Source organism: Herpailurus yagouaroundi, unplaced genomic scaffold (assembly GCF_014898765.1).
Source record: "Herpailurus yagouaroundi ecotype Mexico unplaced genomic scaffold, PumYag 187, whole genome shotgun sequence".
Classification (NCBI taxonomy): domain Eukaryota; kingdom Metazoa; phylum Chordata; class Mammalia; order Carnivora; family Felidae; genus Herpailurus; species Herpailurus yagouaroundi.
This window is the reverse complement of record NW_024412418.1, coordinates 20,115,653-20,132,598: the sequence shown is the minus strand read 5'-3', so window position 1 is coordinate 20,132,598 and position 16,946 is coordinate 20,115,653. Positions and strand designations below refer to the sequence as shown.

Here is a 16,946-nt window from a genome sequence, read left to right as displayed (position 1 = left end):
CAAAACAAAGTAAAATTTACACCAATGTCTTTATGTAAATTTTCTACAAAACTTAAACTTTTTTTGTGACCTTTATGCAAGCAATACTGACAGAAAGTAGTAGTATGAAAGATTTATTTCACCTTAATCTTGCTAAAGAGCAAATGAACATAGCACTATTAAGCAATTAGAGTTGATGTATTTATTAACGAAATAAATGCTCAGGGAGAGATGGCTTTTGGGTGATGTGATAGTTATCAGTATAGTCTGTGCAATTTTTTTTAACAAAGACATAAAACAGCCAAGCAGCCTTGACAAACCATTTTGTTTAATCTCTTTTCAAATGAAAAGCTCTTAAGCAGGCCACTTGTCTTAACTGCTTGAAACCATAAAAAGAGAGAATTGCCACCAATAAATTAGCATATTTTTAACTTCATCACCAAATGATGGTCAATGTGGCTTGGCACTGCTTTGGTGTTTGGGACTTCACCCTTAAGTGACCACTTTGGCCCTTTTTTGACCCTCTGCCCTCTTTAGCTGGCCACTTGATAAGGTAACTTAATGGTTCTCTCTCTTTTTCTCTTTCCCTTCACATTTGCAAGTAGCACTAACCTATAAATCATTGTAAGGGCCCTATCCAGTGACAAATTAATGTGCCCTCCTCCTAATTAATGGTCATCAATGTCCTTAATTATCTAATCCTATTGAGAGCAGTTAATAGTTAATCAGGCAGCCAGTTCTTCAAGCAGGCCATCTCTGCAGGAGTGTTAGAAGTTTCTCATCTGGGGATGCGCCCTTCAAAAGCCACTTAGAGCCAAGAGAACGAGAGTGTAGAAATACTGATTCTTGAGCTAATTTGCTTTAGTTCTCAAAAGAAACCATTGAAATGGAACCCAACACTGTAATTGTTCAAACTTTCTTTCAGTTTTTCTGATAGAATACTGAGAAATTTACCATTATTATTTACCAATATTCAGCAACATTTTGCTGAAAAATTTTAGAGGGATAAAGTTATAGCTAGTGTCACAAGGAAAGCATGCCTCATCATTTTCTTTTAAGTTGAATTTATATTTTTAATGAAAGATGTAAATTGTTTTTTTTTTTCCTCCATATGACATCTTTCTTCCAAGATGAGTATTCTGACAACCAGATCTAAGGTATCAGGTGTATCATCATACAAACTAAGCAAGCAGATTCCCTAGTGAAAAAAATATTTTACCTAGAGAAAAATGTAGCACTGTAGTGTGAATCATGTTCTCTCTGTCTCTATCTCTGTCTCTGTCTCTGTCTCTGTCTCTCCCACTTCCACTCCCTCTCCCTCTCCATCTCTGTCTCACACACACATATACAACACATACATGAACACACATTTGGTCTTATATTGGGGATGAAGGATAGAAATAGAAGACCTTAATAATGTCAAGTGGAACCTCTCCTTTGATAAATTTAGGTTCCAATAGTGACTACACTTTACCATTGGAGCTGATGTAAGATCTTTTATAAACCACATAGGTCTCTGTTCCACTTCCTCTCTTCTATTCCCAACATTCTAAACCAAGAACAATTAGAATTGATCACCCTGTGGTTTGGAAGCAATATTTGAAAACAAAACACAAATAGATTGTTGGTTTTTAAAAAGTTAATATTTAATACAGGTGATCAAATCCTTTACCTTTTTGACTTATAACCTAATCAATAAGGTATTTTTATACATAGAAAGGTAGGTAAAACACATTCCAAATAATTTATTTACTTATGCCGTAAAATTCAATTTGGTGATTAGAAAAAATATGAATTAAAGAATGAAACAAACCTAATAGATGCATATATAGATATAAGTATAATAGGATAAAATCATGTGGTTCATATAAGATTAAATAATTTAAATATAGCATTTTACCTTCTAAAATGCATTCTCAAACAGATAGCAAGTTTTTGGTGATATATTATAGAGATTGGAAGCAAGAGGATTCCTTTATTAAGGGAAAAATTATCTATCAAGTGATATTGTTTTCATATGTACAACAAATGGTTTTTTTAAAACTGCTCTGAAACTAAAAAAAATGAATAAAATGTATACTCTACTAGTCTGTAAAGTGTGAGACTATAATACAGCAGGCATTGAATCTGTGTTTTACTTTCAGAAGGGAAGCGTGGTTTAGCAGGTAAAGCAGAAATAAGTTTTCTGATTCCACACAGATAGATTTCTTACATGTTGGAATTTACTATGGTCACATGGTCTCAAAAGTTGGCATGGTTGAAAACAAGGGGCAAAAGAAATAGGAAAATGCCCTCTTCTCTATTTTAGGGTACCCTTTCTTTGATTTATTAAATGCCCATTTTATATATGAAAACTGATTTTTTTTTTTTTTGGCCTAACAGCCACCAAGGACCTCCCACAAGCAGAGCAATTTTAGCCAGCAGTCTTAAATTTCTTTGAATGATTTGGAAAAGGCAAAAGAATATTTCTTTCTTCTTAAATGTGTATTATTCAGACTCAAGTGGAAACATTCATCTAATCATAGTAAATTTTTACTAATAGTATTCATCAGCTATGAAACTCTATAAATTAGCCCCTCTACAAAAACCATAGCAGAATCACATCTATAGTAATGACACTAATATCCTGGCATGCATTCTGGGTAAGCAGAAGAGAAAATTTAAGGTTGATTAAGTATGACTTCAGGTTTAAAACAATAGCTTTCCAATTCTTTGAAAATTCATAATCCTTGTAAACTGTACATAACTCTCTAGCATATTTGATTAACCATGACATACTTCTTTCTTGGCCTTACCACATAACCTTTATTCAATCATAGTAAGATTTACTAACCCTTTATTGTATACCAGGACTTCTATTGGCTTATTTATACTTTCTATATAGTAATTAAACATTTTATAACGAAAGGTTTTACTATGAAACTGTCTTTTTCATCTTCATATCTATCCCAGAATTAAGCACAGAGCTGTACACTTAGCAGGTATAAAATCTTTGCTGAAATATATGTATAGAGATAAGTTGTGGCATTTGAAAAATTGTCCAAATAATACAGCTATAAATACTATATAAGCTCCATTGGTCAAGTGACCTATAAATACTACCTTCTCCATTAAGTTCTGTAAGAAATATAATTTGGGTGCAATAGCTTCACTTCTAAGCTGCAATAACTACTTAGACTTGTATTTTTTTTCAGTTTCTGTAATTTTTGCCTCTCTATTGTTGGGATGATCATTAACCAGTTGTTTTTTTCTTTATATTAGTAATTATGATGTAATTATAATTCCTAAACGAGTAAGATTTGGCCGAATTTGCAATTCATTGTGACTTCATTTTCATTTAATTTAATGACCTCATAACAGCAGCATTTTTACTTGCATTTAATAATATTTTGCTATTGTGATTTTCTGTAGTTCAGCTTGATCATATTTTAACACATTCTAATAATCTGATTTTCTAACATAAATAGTAATAGCATGTTATCACATTAGTTACAGTCTCTATATTAAAGTTATTACCAACAGAGTTTCTGCTTTGGTAATGGGACAGTTTTCCAGCTCTAAGATTCAGTGTTAATTTCAGGTCAGAAAGTATGATTACTGGGTTACACTGAAATATACAAAAGGCATACACCATTCACTGCAAATTTTCAAAATAAGGATAAACAATACTTACATAGCTTTAATTGGTCCAAAAATAGTAATTTTCATAAGTAGTATATTTATGTGAGTCTTGTACCCTGCATGAATATTAAGAGCCCAGAAAATTGAAGTAAATTAAGACAGTCTCAAGACTGTCTTTAATTTTTCCCCCAGTTCCAAATACAGGACTCCAATACCTCCCCAGTCATTAAGAACTTTTTCTCACAGAAGAATTGATTAACCAGTGTTTATTAAGTAACAACTATTTTTGATGCACTTACTTAGAAAATTCATTCTTTAAGTATTAACACCAAAATATTAGACGCCATAAGTATAAATTAGTTTTATATAGTATTATAATATATTTAATGTGATTCAGTAGAATTATTTGAAATTTTTACATATTGGAAAAACATAAACTCTTGCAAACTACAAGGATATCAGTCACTTTGACAATGCTGGACAATGTAGAGTTGCATGGTATCTTTGGTCCTGGGTTTCCTTACTTGCCAAATTTTGTATCAATAGGCTTTTCAGTTTTAAATGGGAAATAGAAAGGTGACTGTTCAGTATACCTAGAACTAAAGGGGAGAGATGGTTGACTTATTTGTCAGTTAACAATTATGTCACTAAAATAAAAAATGGAAACATAAATGTCTGCCTCAAGAGCATTAAGTTGTAGCATGATGAGCCATATAGTCCAATACGCCTTTTCTGATAATGATGCCCTCCACAAATATTGAAATGCTCAGTTCCCAGATAGATTGCAGTTAGCAAAAGAAAATCAAAGTGTAACATAGGCCTCTGTTCATATAGACCAAATCACTTATCAAAAGCAAATTCAAATGAGCATTTTTAAACAATGGAAATGTCATTTTCTCCATGTTTACATCTCAATATATTCATTATATTACCATCACTGTATTTACACTTTAATTCCCAAGTAATGTAAACATACAGTATGGTCATATAGATTTCACAGACTCTCAAGAAGTTAGTAATACTGTGCTCTTACATATCTCACATGGCATAGTGAGCCTATCAAAAGTGCATACCACCTTAAGGGGAACACAGTTTTGAGACTGTCTAATCCTATTTCTTCCCACATTGGAATCTTAATTAGAAGAGATAAGGAAAAAAAAAACATCATTTAACTAAATTATTGTCTTGAATCTGTAGCAAAAGGTATAATCCGCAATTGGGCCAATTAGTGAACCCCATAGTTAGCTCTGCTGCAGCGAACAATTTGATTAGATCTGACACCATCCTAGTTCTCACTGTTGTTTTGCCAGGTATGATGGTCAGACTTCAAAGAGCTTGAGGCATCAGCAGGGCAAGGTTTGGAGGCCAGCTTAGGTCCGGTTGTTAATCTCTCTGCTAAAACCACAGCAGCTCTCACACAAAACAAGCTTACACGACACAATCATGCGGTATTAAAAGTTAGGGTTGAGTCATGCCAATTTGCCTTTGATTTTTTGATGATTGACCATAGATGGCTACATGACTAGACACATGCTAAAAGTATACTGACTAGGGAAGTTCCCAAATATTTGAAGTATTTTTTAACTTCCTATATAAACGTTGGGAAAGCTTATCCCCTCTCTGATCAAACTTCCAAAGTGATAGTACTATATCAGGGGGAAAATGAATACCTCTTACAGGCAGCCTGACTCCCAAACTTTTCACTTACCACTTCATAAAAATTAGTGTTTACGTTAATAATTCCTTAAGGAGAGTGTAAAAGGAAATTGTTTCTAAGTGGCAAGCTTTTTAAAAATCTATTAAGCACATTGAAAGAAAACATTTTTTCCTGAGTCATTTATGTTCACTGACAATTTTTCTGAAGTTTCTTTATAATTATTTTCCACTTAAATGTTGAGTAAAGTGCCCTTCCAGTATGTGATTGCATAAGTGTTCTTTTCTCTGCATTCTGATTTGTTGGAATATTGCAGTAATAGTGACATGTTTCCATTCTGAGAAAAGCCTAAGGCTGCTTTAGTATTATTCCGAATGATTGAAGCTGCCATCTTGCTGACTTTCCCTTAGGCAGCATAAGGCCTGTTTGCTTTTGTGTTCATTTCACATGCTTCCTGTGACTTGGGCTGGCAGAACATCATTGCTTCATTTGGCAAGGAAGAGTAAATTCATGTTTAGCTATTACGTGTCTTAAAGTTTCTGTATGGTCATCAGCAACTGAAATATTATATTTATACTTTGTTACATTAAGTGAATCCTGTTTCTTTGAGAAGTATTTTTAAATTAATCTTATGACACCTTGACTGTGAATAATTTTTATGTACAAATGGTCATTTTATAAATTGAACTTAGAGTCTAATATTTCACATTGCACTTATTTTTCTACCAATTCTACTACATTTTAGTCAGGAAATATAATTAGCAAGACTGTGGCACAAAGCAAAAGTCTAATGTTTAGAATCTTGCCAAATAGTCTTCAGCCCATGAATCTGTTAAAGATCCTGTGGTATCCATAGTATAGTAATCTCACAGTTGAGACCAGGATAGTACAGATTCAGCATCATCTAAGGATGAAAAGAGAGAAAAAAAATTGCTTCTTTCCTAAATTTTGCAGATACAGACATTTATTTATGTATTGTAATGCTTTAAGGATTTTCTTCAAGCATTTGTAGAAGTGGTATAGCAGAACTCACCCAGTTAATATGGTACTCCCTAAAACACTTTCTCCCACGATGTGCCCACGACTCCCATGGTGTCTAAGGAAAATAGAAACACAGGAAACAGAAAATGATGACAAATCATGGCTGTCCCATTTCATCAGCTAGACGGTAAGAACATATATTTTACCAATATAACCTCCAAGGTGCCTGGAAGAGTAATAACAGATAATAGAGCTTAATAAATACAGTATTTATGAGCTTTGTGATTATTGTAGGTAGCTTTGGGAATAATTTTATACCCAAAACATCATTAGTCCTTCCTCAATGTCTTTGCCACCAAAAATCCAGAATGTTCATCCCTCCATATGTTCGTGGCTTTTTCTTGTCATTGGATTGCAGATTAAATATCTGAATCTCCTTAGGGAGGTCTTCCCTCACTGGCCCACCTGAAGTATTCACTCAGTTATCTACTGTCCTGTACCCTATTTTTTTTTTAATTTTTTTTCAACGTTTATCTATTTTTGGGACAGAGAGAGACAGAGCATGAACGGGTGAGGGGCAGAGAGAGAGGGAGACACAGAATCGGAAACATACCGTATTTTAATTCTCAATGTAACATGTATTACTATAGTTGATTATCAGTTAATTTGTTCTTTTTCAACTACTCAGCTTTATTTGCTGTAAGCTTCACAAGATTAGGGACATCGTTTTTTTCTGTGGCTAAATCCTGAGTACATACAGTAGGTGTTCCATAAATATTTGTTAAATTGTTAAAGTACTATTTTTAAAGTAACTCATGTCTACCACAGTGTATTTTAAAACATATATTTGGGGAGTGCCTGGGTGGCTTCATCGGTTAAGCGTCAGAGTCTTGATTCGGCTCCGGTCTTGATCTCACAGTTCATGATATCGAGACCCACATCAGGCTCTGCACTGACAGCACTGAGCCTGCTTGGGATTCTCTTTCTCCCTCTATGCCCCTCCCTTGCTTGCTATCTCTTTCTAAAGATAAATAAACTTTAAAAGACACAATGGGTATCTCATTTGTTCTGGGCATTGTGTTCAGTGCTTTCACATACACTACCATATTTAATCTTATTTGATACTCACAGGAACTCTTGCTATAGGCATTATTACATACATTTTTTTATTGTTTATTTATTTTTGAGAAAAAGCTCAAGTGGGAGAGGGGCAGACAGAGAGAGGGACAGAGGATCTGAAGTGGGCTCTGTGCTGACAGCAGAGAGCCTGATGGAGGGCTTGAACACACCAACTGTGAGATCATGACCTAAGCCGAAGTCAGATGCTTAACCAACTGAGCCACCCAGATGCCCCAACACACATTTTAATGTGAGGAAATATAAGGAGTTAGGTAACCTTCCCAAAGTCATAGAGCTAGGATTAAATCCAGAACTTATAACTCCATGTACAGAATTACACTGGAAAGTTAACATGTTCAGGAGCTCTGTTGATTATTATTGATTTAAAAATAAAAAGTTTTATTGAGTGTTTAACAGCTTGGGACTATTGCAAGTGCTTTATAGCCATTACCTCAGAGATCTCACAACTACTGATACCATTATTACCTACATTTTACAAGTGAGGAAATTTAAGGTTCAAAGAGATCAAGTAACCTAACCTATCCAAAGTCAGAGTTAATAACTGAAAGAAATAACACTGATTCTAAAGCCTGGCCTCCTAAACACTGACTACTCACCACACCACAAGATGTACTCTCACATCTCATCGTGCATGAGCCAGAAAGCCTCTGCCCGGAGACATAAAAAAGAACAAACTTCAAAAATACACACACACGCATTGATATATAATCTGTTAAAATTCAAGTCAAAAATTCTTGTGTTCCTAGTAAGCATATCTACTCTATTTTTATTATAAATACCTTATAAAATTCAGATTGGATTAATCATAGCTTCTCCCTTATATAACATTAGGATTGTGAGAGTGTTCTTTCCTTATTTTTTTACTGACTTCTTGTATTTGGTAGGTATGGTTTTTTAATAAAAAATTAATTTGCAAAAGATGGGGCGCCTGGGTGGCGCAGTCGGTTAAGCGTCCGACTTCAGCCAGGTCACGATCTCACGGTCCGTGAGTTTGAGCCCCGCGTCGGGCTCTGGGCTGATGGCTCAGAGCCTGGAGCCTGTTTCCGATTCTGTGTCTCCCTCTCTCTCTGCCCCTCCCCCGTTCATGCTCTGTCTCTGTCTGTCCCAAAAATAAATAAACGTTGAAAAAAAAATTAAAAAAAAAAATTAATTTGCAAAAGACATAAAGCCATTCCCTAAAACGCTAACCACTTCTGTAGGATTTCTAGATCTTAGGTGAGGAAAGTATTCCATACAAAGAAACGTGGCTCCCTTGTTTCAGTCCACTATTTTGATATGGTTCAAAAGTATCCCAAATTTAATTATAATAAAATAGTATAATTAAGTTCACTTAAGTTCTACAGTCAGATATTTTTGCAAATATTAACTTGCTCATAGTTGCCATGTTTTTATAGCTTATATTTTTTAATTATTTTACATATGTTATCTTTGAAGCCTCAAAAATTATTTGTGAGACAATTAAATTATATACAACTTACAAGGTAGTAAGGTACCAAATTCAGTTTTTCAAATTTCTAGTTTTTACCTCCTTTTGATTTATCATAGCTGATTCTAATAAAGGTTTGATACATTCTTATTGATACCTACTTCTTTTTCTGTTGCATATGTTTTATTTATTGGAAGTCCTTTGAATACCACCTTTAAGTAAAATTAGCAGTAAATCTTATGATTGTGAATTTTTTTATTTATCAATTTTACTGACAAGGTTTCCTACAGTTTAATAGAAGAAATTGTGTTCCTCATTAAGGAAAGATGAGATTACATATAAGTTATTAGTTTTTAAAAGGTAGAACATGGGGGACCATAATAAATAATTAAGAGAAACTAGGGTGGAATGGAAATGCCTTTCCCCAAAAATCTAGTAAAGCAGTCCTCTTATTTAAGTGGAAATTAAAGTTTCATCAGAGTTATTACTGTCACAACTCCATGCCACAGTGGACATTTCATAGAGCAGCCAGTTCAGGTTCTTTGTATCCGGTACAGTTCTCGTAAAGTTCCCTGAACTGTTGTGTCAGGTGCCGTCAAGTCAACCCGCCATTGTTGTAGAGAATCAGACTAAATCATTTTGTCATGAGCCTTCCAGAAATAAGAAACTTAATATGAATGGCTCAATGAAATGGAGTATTTGGTTTCAATATTTTGTAAGACTGTCAAAAATATATTGCACTCCTTCAGAAATTTCTGAGTAAATCAATTGAAATATCTAACCCTATACGTTATTGCAATTTTGTTTTAAGTGGCATTACTCAACATAAATAACTTCTGGAAGGTATTTGAGTATTTGGCTCTGCTTTCTTGGATATATGATTCTTCCCTAAACATTTCAAAGTTGTAAAATTTCCAGGTATATAATTATTTAGTAGAAAGAGGGAAGAGGTGTCTTGTACTAAAATTAAAATTTCCTGTTATAAAATGAAACTAGTAACAAGTTTGAAATAACTGTTTTTGTTTCCAAAGGCTATTTATTAAAAACAAGGTTGTATTTGACTACATTTGTAATAACTTAATGAATTGTTTATGGAAGTTCTAAATATTTAATTCTTACATGATTGGAAAAGCAGCTTATCTTTCTCATCAATAGTCATCTAAAAGGCATTATTATGGTGTAGACTTAGATAAATGCCTCAAGCTTTTTTTATGTATATATTTTGACGGGAAGAGGGGTGGTGATATTTCTGCTCAACAACCTAAGAAGTGTTTTACCAACTTATACTGTAGCTATGGTGTGGCATTGAAAACCCTTGTAACAAAAAGCCTCTTGGTGCAATTAAAGGTCACTTGTACATATTGTAACAGGCTACTCATTTACAAGATCTTTGTTAAGGGTCAGTGCTATAGCATGAAATGGATTGCCCTTGTTGAGTCTTAAATAAATGGGTCAACTTATCTTGTATTCAGTGGACAAAGAGAAAAGCTAGCACAATACTAGTTTATTAATATTTTTACAAACAAATTGCTAAAATGTTGGGCAAAACCAAATGCACTAGTACTATATTCTTGACATAATTATAGAAAATTATTAGAATATATAGCTACAGTTTTTAAGGAAAACCTCTCATACACACACACACACACACACACACACACACACACACGCATACACACCCCACTTAAATATATGGATCACGTCCAGATATAGAAAAATAGCACAATGGTAGCCTTTAAATGTTCTTTACCGTAAAACTAGCATGTTTCAACATAGCTACGATGTATATACTCCATTTTTTCTGTATTGAAGTTCAGAATTTGTAAGGGATAAGTATGAAAAGTAATCAAACTGGACAGTGATTTATTTTCATTATTTTTCATAGCCTTTCCAATGCTTTGAGAGAAACAAATGGTGGTGCAGATAAAGTATTAGTAATGATCTGTACTGAATGAATTCACTCACTTGATTTTTCAATAAATTAAAACTTTAGGATGAAAATAAAACTAATGAGGAAAAGAAAATATTTTGTACCTTCTAGTAATTTTTACACATTTAGATTTTATGTTATATGTAAACACACATATATATACATATACATGAGGTATAAGTCATTTTTTGTTGTCAAAATCAAATTGTTAAAAGTATACTAATGAAATAAATTTATACCGCACTTTCTAGAATCCTTCCATGTGAAATTGACCTTTTAGATACATGGCTCTACACCCCTAATACATGGCTCTACACCCCTAAGCACAGTGAAACATCATGATCATACTTAAGCATCTGTTGTAAAATATTGAAGCTTTGGGAAAATGTGGTTCACTTAGAGGTATAAATGCTTTAAACTTACCTCTGTTTTACTTATCATCATATCCCCTCTTACTAGTTCAGTGCCTGATCACGTGGATACTCAAAAATAGTGAATGAATGAATGAACAAATGAATGTCCTCTTGATAGTGCCCAAAACATATTAGAGAGTGTGACTATGAAATCTCACCATTTCAGACTATATGGAGTAGTCTGATAATGCTAATACAGGTTTCATTAATAGTTAATATACTTCTAAGGTTTTGCATAAGTAAAATAACCTTCAAAAAATATCAGCTGATCCATTGGCAACAACATGGATGAACGGATAAGAGATTATGTTAGGTGAAGTAAGTCAGACAAAGTCAAATACTGTATGATTTCGCTTATATGTGGAATCTAAAAAACAACAAGTGAATAAACAAAACAAAATATAAACAGACTCATAGAAACAAGAAATAAACTTTGGGTTATCAGAAAAGGGAGGATTGGGGGAGGCAGGAGAAATAGGTGAAGGGGATTAAGAAGTACAGACTTCCAGTTATACACTAAATAAGTCATGCAGATGTAGTGTACCGCATAGAAACATAGTCACTAATATATCAACTTTGTATGATGACAGATGGTAACTAGACTTATGGGGCTTATTTCATAATGTATAAAAATATTGAATCACTATGATGTACACCTGAAACTAATAAAATATTGTATGTCAATCATACTTCAATAAAAACTTATTTCAAAATCAGCTGATAGTATAATGAACCATTATTGCTGAAATAAAGTTGAGTGGTACTCTTCAAAAATATCAGATAGGAAATTAGGAAATATATAATTTTTAGTTACCAAAAGGTGATCGGTGTTCCATATGATTCATTATTTCCTTATTTTCATTTTATTGCCATTTGAAAATTGTTTTGAATGCTTCATCTTAAAAGATTTTATAATAAATTGTCTAAATTTGTAAAAGCCTTCCAGAGCCGACGGAAGTCAGTTCTGATTGTTGGGTTTAAAATACCTATGCCTTCTAACCCCCTTTGACCCAGGAATTGCCTGTTAACATGCCTGATATTCTCAGGCCAGTAAAGTGGATTTTATTGCCTATATGTTTTTCTGGCTTTTAGCAGAAAGATATTACAAAAGATTTGTGAGACTTAGGAATTAGGCATGAAATAATTATGTGCAATGGAATTTCAATACAAGATTTTGGTTAAATTCAGATTTAAATACATATTAGTAATAAAGCAACTAATATCACTTCCATAATAACAGAAATCATCAGAACTATCATTATTGAAAAATCATCCCGCTGACCTCTTTGTGCATATGGAGCTGACAAGTCCCGATCTAATTCTTTAGTTTGGCTTCTTAAGAATTTCCTCCTGGGAAACATTCTGGCCCAGATAGAAATTTAAGGACAATTATATTCAGAAGAAAAGCTTTATAGTGCATAATTTATAAATGAATGCATTTCCTTCATGGGTCCCATTGACTTAATGTGTTATTTAGTCAAGAAATAGAAAGATATTTTGGAAATGTGATCTACTCTTCATAGTGCCATAAATATAAGCCATTTGCTTTAGCACTCAAATATTATAACATTGCCATCATTTTATTGGAAGGATTCTTACAGTTTGGTTCATGTAAAATTAGACAAGTAAAAGACAATATTAAACCAACTTTGCCCTTGATGCTTTAAAGCATGAGGTTCATAAACTATGACCTGTGGGCCAAAATCACCCTCACCATTTTTAAAAATAAAATTTTATTGGAACACAGCCAGGCCTATTTGTTTATGAATTGTCTATGGCTGCTTTCATGCTACATCACTAAGCTGACATCTTATGGCATGCAAGGCCAAAAATATTTACTATCTGGTCATTTACACAGAAAGTTGGCTATAAATAGGAGCTACTATTTTAGAAGACTACATACTTTAAAGAAAGTTTACTGAAGGAATTGTCAGTTAGAGGACATGATTAATAATGTTAAAATTAAGCTTTATCTGAGTAATAATAAATTCATATAATCACCTGATGTTTAGTTTGCACATTTTGAATTAATAATGCAGGTATGTCTCTTTAAGAAAATACCTAGATTTCTTAAAATGCTAAAATCAGAAGGGAGCTTAAAGTACTTCAAAGCCAGCTTCTTATTATATGCACATATTTTCTCACCCAGCCTCTCTTCATGGGGAACCCACTTTCTTAGACTCACCCCATTTTACTCTCTACCAACTACAGTTGTTAGAAAATTCTTTCAGATGCTAAAGCAACTTCCCACCCATTAGTACTAATTCAGCTTTCTGAAGCCATACATTAATTGCTATTTTCTAGATAATATAACTGGATTCCTAATAAACACCTAATATATGAGGAACAATTATAATTTATGTGTATATCTTATTTTTCCCTAGATTTTTTATTTCTTTTATAAAACGCAAAATTAACCATTTTATGCTATTTATTATACACTTAATTTAGAATCTTAATCATGAAGCCCATATAATTTTTAGAATATCCTAAAAAGGAACCTCTTCTCTTTTTCTTTAAAATAAAGCATTAATTAGAAATATGAAAGTAAGTCTTGAATTCTCAAGTAAAAAAGGCTTCATGAAGTACAGGTCCATACCTGTAATATTTTTAAATATTAAAAGTCAGTATTTTTGTTTTTAGCATGTTTGAACTCACAAATGAGCTTCAAATGATTAAAAGTAAGAAAGTCATCACTGAATATGATTTTTCACATTTATTGTAACCTATTTAAGATATTTTACCAGAGATAAGTTAATCAGAATGTAATGTTAAACTTTTGATGACTGAGTAAGAAGCATAAGGATATATTTCTAACAGGTTTTGATTTTATCAGCAGAAGTATACCAAAGAAAGATTAGCTGCTAATTATCCACACTATCTAGCATGTGTAATTGATAGCCAAATTAAAACAGAATGTTTAAGCGGCCACTCTGGATCAAGAAGTCTTGCTTATTTTTTACTTTTTTTTTTTTTTTTACTGCAGGAATTTCTTAGGTAAGGAAATAAGACCATATTAAAGTTTCAAATATAAATATATTATTACAAGTAATTTGGGGGCTGGTCAGATTACTTTTAAGCTATAGGAGACTTGAGTTGCCATTTTAGTTAGAAAATTTAAACATGTGAGGACAGCGTTAATCAAAATTAACTTTTACGTAATGCATATTATTATTTTTTAAATAGTTATATGAAGATTAAGCCTTTGGCATTTGCAAGTTGTTTTAAAATTAGATAAAACCAATTCTTTTCAAAGGTGTTTATAATGTAGAATAGAAAAGAAGATGGCATGAAACCACACAAAAAGGACTCAACTTAGTGTTTTCAGCCTAATAAAAATGTTGTAAAAATACTTGTAAGCTTGAAAATCACACTAGCTATTCTTGTTTCAAATTCTGTTTAATATATTGTTCTGTATGATTTTATAATAAACAGATTACTCCTTGAACAGGAATTAAGAATAAAGCTGCCAGGAAGGGGTTTTGTTGTCAGAGTAGTTCCCGCCTCATGTTTTGTAAGAGATTTCATGGTCCCATTGTAAAGAGTAGATGATTTAAAACGTGTTCCCAAGATAAACTTTCCCATTGTCATTAATGAGGATGGATAATACTGAGTGACAAGTGCATTAGGAATGACACAGAAAGAGCTGTTAGATTTGTCAGAGCATATCACTTCAGGCAGTGACACTTGAGGACATTCTTTTTGTGGATATTCAGTTGGGTGGGGGGGTTGATTTAAAGATACCAAAGTTTGTGTTTGCTAATAGAATGATGTATTTTACAATTTATAAATATATATTTTCCAGTGTTTAGAAAATATTTGGAAGGTTCTTCAGATTAAGTTCCTCCACATACTAAGTTTATACCCTTACTATATCCTGATTTCTTTCTTAAAAAGTCATCAAATTATGTAACATTTAAATGTTAATATATTTCCACAAAAGTGATTTTTCTTTTAAAAAGTCTTCTTGGAATATTCAACTGAAGGGAAGAGAGTAAAAATTACATAAATTTGTAAGAAGTATCTTAATCCTGTGTATAAGAGAGGACTCTTTATTCTGCATCACGATGAGAATAAAGATTTTGAAATAAGATAATACATGTAATTTATATTGTCTTTCTAAAAATATATTACTTTAGAGGAACATGTTTTAAATATTAATGAACAATTAATAATGTATGAGCTTCCTGGTTTTTAAAGTGTTTCCAAACTATAATATGCCTCTCGATTTCGATTTTGAACATGCAATTGGTCACTTTTTCGCCTTGATTCATCTTTCGTGCTGCCAACCAAATTTTGTCTCTGTATACCTTTTTGACACTAATAATGACTGAGTCTCTGTTCATTTGAGTTCAAGATTTCCCAAGCGGCAGTTTGGGACTAGGATAAACTATCTATCATGATTGCATACCACTAATCTGTCTCAACCAAACCACCCTATGACTGAAATTATATTTGACAGTTCACCTCTTCTTGATGAGCCTGAGGTGAACATAGCTACGGACCATCCCTGGGAGGACATGGCAGCTAGTCCATATGCTAGAAAAGGTCCTTTTATTTGTGAAACAAGACTTAAACTATGCCTGTAACAGAAGGGTGATATTTCATTTTCTCTCTCTAATTTTTCCAATTTTCATTAGGAGAGCTTTTATGCTACAAAAATGTTTTTACCCAAAAATGTTTGGGAGACATTTTCTGCTGTTATAAGTACTACCTAGAGGTTAGCTTCATTGTTGTTAAGAAATCATAGTCCTTTTAATAAATATTTGTGCTTTCTAAAATGTTCTCTTATCTATATACCACAATTGTTGAAAATCAAATATTTTCTATTAGTATTTTGACTCTTACCCGAATTTACCAGTTCTTGAACCATCTCAGTAAATTTTTATATTACAAAAAAGTGTTTTTTAAGAAGGGTTTAATTATCTCATTTTAACATAAGAATATTTTTCAAAATAAATTTGAAGTTTATTTTAAAGATTAAAATTTATTTTGAAGATTTATTTGGAACAATAAATTGAACACTGTAACAGGAAATACTTTAATTTTTTATAAAGATTCCTTATGTAGACTTTAAAATAAACCTACTGCTTTATATTCTTTCTGTGAAACTTCTTCCTTTGGAATCAGAAATTATCAAATATTTTGAGATAATGGACAAGGAGATGTTAAAGCACTTACTATTAACATCTTGGAGAAATGAGAAATCTGAAGTAATTTTCAAGAATGTATATAGAGGGTTTAATCATAAGGGTAATTTTAACAACCAACATGGAGAACCAAGTGAATGTGAGATTTAACTTGTAAAAGAAAAGATTGAGGTTATTTAAACAAAGGCACTTGGATATTAAAGTGGTTTTTCAAAGACCACATTTAGGAGCTTGTTATAAAATGGTATCTTTTTTAACCTGTCCTGGATTCTTGAAATGTGATTCTATTTAAAGATATTCAAATGGCATGAAAAGTTTGGCTCATGTTAGCTCATCAGAGCAATCATTTAACAAGTGTATTACTAATTGTCCTTTAGTTTTAATTAAAGTTTATTATAACCTTGGAAGGATTCCTTTTAATAAGGGCAATATTTTCTCTAATTTCTTCTCATTTCAATAATTTATCTAATACAATCTACACAGAGCCTTTCTAAAGTAACTAATGTCAACCATCAACTTTATTCGGAAATTTTTTTTAGTTTTTTTTAATGTGTACTTATTTTTGAGAGAGAGAGAGCGTGAGCAGGTGAGGGGCAGAGAGAGAGGGATACACAGAATCTGAAGCAGGATCCAGGCTCTGAGCTGTCAGCAC

The 16,946-nt window shown here is 32.6% G+C and overlaps 1 protein-coding gene across 4 annotated transcripts in view; it reads left to right on the top strand.

The window, feature by feature from the left end:
- ELP4 (elongator acetyltransferase complex subunit 4) overlaps nucleotides 1–16,946 on the top strand; it is a 246,695-nt gene that overhangs the window by 120,980 nt on the left and 108,769 nt on the right. The gene's annotated exons all lie outside the window — the stretch shown is intronic.